This window comes from Amblyomma americanum, chromosome 3, assembly GCF_052857255.1.
Source record: "Amblyomma americanum isolate KBUSLIRL-KWMA chromosome 3, ASM5285725v1, whole genome shotgun sequence".
Classification (NCBI taxonomy): Eukaryota; Metazoa; Arthropoda; class Arachnida; order Ixodida; family Ixodidae; genus Amblyomma; species Amblyomma americanum.
The window spans coordinates 150,361,248-150,369,271 of record NC_135499.1 but is presented as its reverse complement, the minus strand read 5'-3'; positions in this window follow the sequence as shown (position 1 = coordinate 150,369,271).

The following is an 8,024-nucleotide window of genomic DNA, read 5'->3' as shown; positions in this document are numbered from 1 at the left end:
GTTTGCACCACAACTTTTTCAATCGGCTAACGGCAGCTAACGATCCACGCCATGGTCGAAGCAGTCGAAGTTTGGTGCACGGTGGAAAGTGGAAACGTGGAAGTTTAGGACGTTTAGGTGGTTTAGGCGCAAACGTGGCAAGCGCAGACTTCAAGAGGGCTACATGCCTCAGATGTTGTGCGTCATTCAAGCACCAATGCACCATAACTCTGACTTTCACGCCTTCTCGGCGCGCAGTTTTTCGAAGTTCAACTGCGTCAAGAACTTCCTCACTGACAGACAAGCTAGTATAAAAATTGGGGAACACAAAGTAACTTTAAAATGGGCAGCAAGGGAACACAGCAAGGACTGGTCCTCTCTCCGTTATCATAATATTGCAATGATTGGACTGCTTAAGAAACTGCACGAAATCAAGGGCCTAAGAAACAGTTTCTACATGGATGTGATCACCCTGGACTGTGGGAATGACGGTCATATAGAAGATACCCTTTTGGTCCCTCCAAGCAGCAGTAAAGGTGGTTGAAGAGTACATAACCCCTAGAGGACTTAATTAGATGCTCACCAAAGAAGTCGGAGCTCTTCATTTACCAACCACGAAGGAGCAGAATAGGCAAAGATCAACCCCAAGGAGAAGTAAGGACTAAAAGAGCCTCTACCTAGAGTATATAAGATAAGAATACTAGGCATGCGGCTCCCATTAAAGCAATGGAGCATACGCCACCCCATACCGCATCGCCTGCATCTCACTAAATGCGAAAAAGAGAAGATGGAGGGCGTCGTAATTAAAAGTGTCAAGGCGGCTCTGGGGCTCCCCCACTGCGCACCTGCAGAAAGGCTCATGAAACTCGGGGAATCAAACACACTTTACGAAATTATTGAAGGCAGCAGGATCTCAAAATACGAAAGACTGATAAGAACACCGACGGTTATACATATGCTAAACAGCCTCAATGTCGCCTATGATGGCCAAAGTATCGAGAAAACATACACACCAGACATCAGGAAAAGGCTGAAAATCCCCCCAATCCCAAAAATCATGCATACGAAATATCATAAGGATAGACGAACCAAAATAGCCCTACAAAGGCGCTACGGAGGTCGAAAGTATGCGGTCTACGTCGACGCAGACGAGTATGAACTTAAGACTGCCAAACTATGATGTCAGTAGTAGCAAATGAAAACCGAGAGGCCAAAGCTAGCTGCTTTGCCCGCACAAACTCTGCAGAAACAGCGAAGGAAACGGCCATATGTAGCGCTTGCAATAACAGGAACAGAGACAAAATAATGATAATTAAGCGACTCCAAGTCCACAGTCAGTAATTATATCAAAGGGAGAATCTCAAAGGAAGCAAACAATATACTAAATGTAAGAGATATGGACAAAGAGATTCAATAATATGGTCACCGGCCCACTGCCAACTACCGGGAAGTTAATTAAGGGGTTCACAAGCTCGCCCGCGGTGTAACCATCCGGGTGGGCCCGAGCCCCTCATGTGATAGCTGCCGGGACCGATTACTTAGATAGAAAGATATCACGTAGCACAACAGACTAAGGCGAGTGGTATACCCGCCGCGTGATAGATCACTAAACAAAGAGCAAGAGAGTATTTGGAGACTCCCACAAACCAGAAGATACGCCAGTCACCTGCTCATGAGTACGTACGTGGTACCCAGCTCGATACAAAGACACATGTAAAGTATCCAAAAACGCAGCAGACATGGTTCACATGATCTGGAACTACCCAATCGTAAACACATAAAGAAGAAATTACAGAGGCCTCCTGGGAGAGTCTGATGCTCTGGTCGGACTTAACTATTTAGCTTGCTGTCATCCAACAGGCTGTAGACACCGCCCGGACCCAAGAGCTCTGAGCCGTCGTCTAAGCAGATGAATAATAAAGTTATTTCAATCAATCAAGCTGTGTTTACAAACAAAGCGGGGGTTCGCGGCAGGCGGATCCGACTGGGGGTGAAAAGCAAGCTTAGACCCCACAGGCTCTGAAAGAAGCGTCATTTCGAAGGCAATGTATTTTTAAAACACCGCGTTCCGTGCGCGTGGGGGTGATTTTTTTCTGGGGATACGGGGCGGGAGCGCCGCCCATAGAAACATATGGAAGTAAAACTTTCAGAAATATTTTCCTCGTTTTACAGGGTACCCATAGAGGCGGATGATTGCTAACAGTTGGCGAGTGCTTCGAAGGAGAACTGTGTGAGAAAGTGTCTTTCTAAAACTCAACAATAAATGTGTGTTGTGCAGCCGGACATACGCCCAAAAGGCGCTCTATTCGCTGAGTGTTTCCCAGAATCACTCAAACTTATCCCGTAGACAGAAATTTCTACCGTTCACGCTACATCCCCTCGGAAATGTTGCCGTTGAAACGATAGGCAGGCTTAAAATGGGGACAGTCCTCAAACAGCACGATAAACACCGTACCAGACGACTATAGCGCCGTGATTATAAGGACGTTTGATTTCCTCTGGTGAACATTCTGATTACCTTCTTGTGTACAATGTATCTGGTTGCATTTCTTTATTTTCATATTCAGAGCATGTATCTCCTGAGATGCCTAGTGTCATTTTATAACTTTTCTTCATAGCCGCTAAAGGGTCAGTGTAGATATGTGATTCTCTTATAGACGGTATGTTTTCGTAGACTGCATAGCATCACGGATAGCGTAGAGCTCCATCACAAGCGGTTCGGGTGGTCGGAGACGTTTTCCCGATGTGTGATTAACTCAGAATATGTAAGGCTTGTATTAGTTTTTCTTCTGCCATTTTCTATGACCGATGCGTCCGTACAAGCTATACATGTTCCAGGACTTATATCAAATACCGTTCGATTTGTGGGCTTCGCTTTACGGTGAAGTTTGGTCGTCTTGTTTGTGCACAAACAATGGTTATTATCGTGTATGCCCACAGAGGGAGGTCTGTCATGTTCGGCGACTGTGCTGTAACCTCACTGTATAAAGCTGCAACGGGCGTAAGATACTTTCTCTTGAGGTCTCTTGTTACCTCTCGTTGTTCAATAAGTTCAGCCAATGTGTTCAACTGTGCACATTCCTGGAGAGTCGGGATGGGTGTAAGTTTTGACAAGGCCGTGATGGTGGGCACTGCGTCATCCCTATTTGTTGTTTCTAGCGCCGGTCGCCGTCGTCTTGTCTGTCGATGGAAATGAGCCTGAGGTAATATCCGTGGTTGGTACTGAATGTACAAGGCGTCTGGCCATCGCGGTCCGGGCCCCTCCGACCCTAGACGAGATGCGTTTGATCAAATTCAGCATAGGTGCTGCTTGTTTCTTTGTCCTATGAAGCCACGGTGTTCATTTTCCTGACTTTTGACTTTATAGCCCAAGGACTCACAGTTCGTCCACATCTTGTAATGTCTGATTATCAACCTTGAGCGTGAACCTTGCGGCTTGCAATTTCTTTCGTCCGTTAACGTTAGCCACGTGAACTTAGCTGGACTTCTGTAGCGACAGATCCAGGCCCGCTTCGCGGACATGCTACTCTAGTGTGTTTAAGGCCTCTTGTAAATGAGTGCTCTGCGTCTCAATATGTTTACGAGTCGACCATGTCGTGACATCATCTGCATAAATAATGAACTGTATATGTGGCATTTCTCCAATTTCCAGGCCAACGGGTTGAAAACTATATTAAATAGCAAAGAAGCTAAGACTGAGCCTAGTGACACTCCAATATTTGAAGTTTACTTACTGATTTGCTCTCCATTGAGCCGAATAGAGAATTCCCTGTCCTTAAGCAAGTTGTGTACTATACTTTCGTAATCTGTAAAGCAATGCCCGAATCTTCCAAATTCTCAAGGATCTTCGCGTGTGAAACGTTATCATATGCTTTCGCCACGTCCGAAGCCACAACCGTACGTACATGGTGGGTATGAGGCGACACTGAATGATGCCTCCAACCAGTGTAGCCTATCCTGTGTGACGACCCCACACATATTGCGCAAGCCCACGCGGGACGGAGAGGCACACAAACACCGCTAGACTCAGTGGGAACAAAACGGATATATTCAAGAATTACATGTTATCGAGTACATGAAGCAGAGGAGGCCGGAGTGCCCAAGCTTACATGCCGCTGCTTTGGCGCCGGAGACTTCGTCAGAAGGAACTGAGGAACTGCGGAGTTGTCCTTGTGTTCGCAGAGGCTCAGCTTCTGTCCGATGGCTTGGGCGCTTCGGGCCCCGGAGGACCGACTCCCAGCGGTTTCGTCTCGGGCCTTGCTCATCACCCCCTTGTAGCCACCCTCCGGTTACACCGCTCCGATGCCGCCAAGAAAGCCTGTGACGATCCCTTAAGAGGTAAGCCTAAAAAAGAAAAAAAATATTCAAATTCAGACACATATTTTACTCTCTAGTAGTCATTGGATGGATTCCTGGGCTAAAAGCCACATATATGGCTTCACATGGTCCGGAGGAGCCAGTTACATGGCACCAGACGGCAATGTATTCATACGCAAGCAATGCACAAAAGTAATGCAACACGAATTGCGTGGTGAAAATAATACGCAGAGCACACATGTGTATATCATAAAAGAATAGGGAAAAAGTGCAGATGGTACGGATAGCAGCCCATACAAAAAAAAACAACGTTCTTTGTAGACTCAGCATCGTGTTAAAAAAAAAACGATAAGAACACAATCTGAGGCATGTAGCGTTCGAAAATATAGCACAACAAAATGCAGCAGCCAAAAGTACAGAGCAGCTAAGCAGAGCAAAAATTCTGCAGAGTGAACGGAGGAAAAAGTACTGGAATAGCGAAATCATAGGTTTCACACAATGCAAATAAAAAGTACAAAACAAGCAGGTGAAAAAACAAATAACGAACACTGTAATGAATTATGTGCTAGTTTCAAATGAATTTACGGAATCCGCGAGGTAGTAAATATCAGTTCACAAAATACATTGGCAGTTATTTTGAATTATAGCCGACAACATTTCTATGTTTATTCAAAGTGACCGGGACATTATGGCATAAGACTGTAGCTTGTACTTTGTGCGAAAGAATGGGGTCGCCCAGATATCGGTGTTCCGTGCCTGCACATTACTATACTACGCTGTTCCAGACATACACGAAACGTTAAAATTATGGTAATTCCTGGGGAGGAAAAACAAATCGAGCGCAATAAACGAAATTCGCAACATGATCAGATAGAGTGAAACTCCATCTGACACAAATGACACAGACACAAATGCTTCCTTCCTAGTCGACAAACCTCAAGATTGGCGACCATTTTCTTTTGTAAGACGAGAGTATACTCTTGGTTGTAGCACAGAATAGGTTACAATATGTGTTACCTGAGAAATAAAAAGAGCGACATATATATTTCCATATTTCCTTTCAGAGTAGGAAGGCCCGATATTGTATAAAAAAAAAGAACGCCTGTTACTGCTGAAAGTTTTTTCGAGAAAATTACAGGCCGGCACCGTGCTCCACCCAAGAATGTGTATCCCGGCTCGGTTGTCCCAGTTTTTTTACGCGGGGGGTGGAGTGGGGGGCTGCTTCAACAGAGGGAAGAGTGGAAGGGTTCCGTGCGCCACCGTCTCCAGCCGGCCTAATACTTCGCCTTCTTTGAAGGACTATAGTGTAACTATATAGTTCGCAACGCAGGAGTTCCCGCGAGGGACCGGCTCCCAGACGTTGCCGCGAGGCCGCGGATATGACAAGTTTTAAACACTTTTTGTAAATTATCAGCTCGCTTTTGATGACTTGAACGCGGCATGAACGCTTAATAGCGTCAGAAGTCCCCCCCCCCCCCAATAATATAAAAAAAAACAAAAAACTCGGCAGTCATTTTGTGCATAAACAACACACGGCAAGACATTATACATCTCCCGATAGATCACTTGTCCCATGACGCATTAAATCCCTTGTGAGCTTCACTCGCGATAATTTAATACCCCGCTAGTGTATACACAGATGGACAAGAGACAGGAAAACCGGCACGCGTGTTATTGATCGCAATCAAAAGTGTATTAACATTTCTCGAGCTAATGAGTCATTACAGCAGGTCTGTGTTTCCATCCACCGGTTTAAAGCGCGGCTATTAATATTTATAGACACAATAACAAAGGCGCAATAACGAAGTCATTACTTGAAGTCTTTACTTGTTGCCAGGGCCTTGTATGGCCTATAGATCAAGCTGTAAAATTCAGCTACCACATGTCGCACAAGACTTTGGTGCGTTCTGTCGGGCACTGAAAGGCAGTTGCGAACTCTGCCGAGTGTCTCGCTATCAGATTGCACGTGTGGTCCTCCGGCAGCGAGTCTTCCACCGGGATATCCCGGCAGTGGAGCAAACAGCGTCCCACGAAGAACTGCTGGTCGCTGCTGAGCGACCTGAGCGCGGGCAAAGTGCAGCTATGGCCGCGCCGCGTCGCGGCCGCCCTCCTGTATGCACGGAACAGCGACTGCGCACCCACGGACATGCCCGGCAGTGGGTCGACGGCACTGTCCGCGACCTTCGACGTGCGGTCGCAGTGGTAGCGGTCCTCGAATTCGGCGCGCTCCTCGGGAATCCAGGTCACCTTGGCGCCGGTCCCGTCGTCCAGCATGTTGTTGTGGCCGAAGGCGCGCATCAAGTTCTGCAAGACGACGCTGCCCAGGAGGCCATAGTTAAGCTCAGGGGGTCCCCCGAAGCTGAACAGTGGGCTCAGCATGGTCGCAGCGGGCACGACGAGAGCGTTGGGACCTTCGTAGAATGCCCCGACGACGTCGCTTCTGAAGCTGAACTCCACTCCTTTCCCGCGTTTTCGTAGGGTGTAGAAGAAATTAAGTGCCTGCGCTTCGTTCGTATTGGCGTAGTCCGCAATGAAAACGCCCGTGGCTAATGGGTAGCCTCGGTAGTAGTTGTTCAAACCGGACCAGTTTGCGAGACCTATATCGTAGCCGAGCCTCCAAGTGACGAGACGAAGTTTCCTGGTCAGCTTTGCAGTTGTCTCTTCCATGATCCAGTCTGAGTCTTTGATACTAGTGTAAATTTCGCTGGCCAGGGTTCTAACCATTCTTCTTACTTGTGCAAGCCTACTACTGTTGACCAATGGTAACAAGACAGGCGCAGAAATAGCGGGGCCGTAGATGCTGTACGACAGGTCGTAGCAGTAAGCACGTCTGTCCAACGGGCGGCCAAATTTGATGAAGCCGCTAACGCTCGCCAGGTGTCGCGCGACTTCCCAAGTGATGTACACCGAGTGCTGCACTTCGTTCGTGTTGAAAAGCATTCGGTTGAAAAACGACACCGCCTTCGACCTCATGCTCAGCTTGTACTGCCCCATGAGGGTCCCCCGGCTGTAGTAGTTCAACAGCCTTTTCCACTTCGCCTCGAGCTTGCGCATATCGGGTTTGTTTTTGAGCACACGGTTGCCTTCGATGAGCATCGACTCGACGTACCAGATCTCGCGAATCAGCAAAGATGTGCCGTTTCCGTCGAAACCCGTGGCCAGGATTACTTCTTTTGCTATCTGAGCGTACATTCCTTCGTCGAACAAAGTCTTCCTCGTCTTTTTCCACTCCTCGAACGGGCGACTGGCGCCAAAGTAGACGTAACTGACTGTCTCTCCGAACCGAGGGTACGGGTCCACCATTAGCGTGAAGAATATCTGTAGGCCGTAGTTCAGCAGGAGCTCTAGCGTCGTTTCCAAAAAGCCGGTGATCTTGGTGTTGAAAGAGAGATCTAGCTCCTTGAATAGGGTTGCCAAGATGTGAGTATTTCCGCTTATATGGATGGGTTTCAGGCAGCTCCTGTAGTAGGCCACGGCCTTTAGTAGCGCCTCAGGTTGTTCCTTCTCGACCATACGCGTGGATCTCATAAAGTGACGGTAGATAGCCTTAGTCACATTGTTTTCCAGCTCACTGAGCAGAGGCACGCGGGCAATCCTCTCGTACCCACTGCACACGTAGGAGTAAAAGTCGCTGCACGGGTCCGCCGTTATGTTGATGGTGTCGGCGATCATCCAGGCCGCATAGGTCGTCTCCCTCTCGTCGCATGGACCTTGCTCGTTTTTGTCGA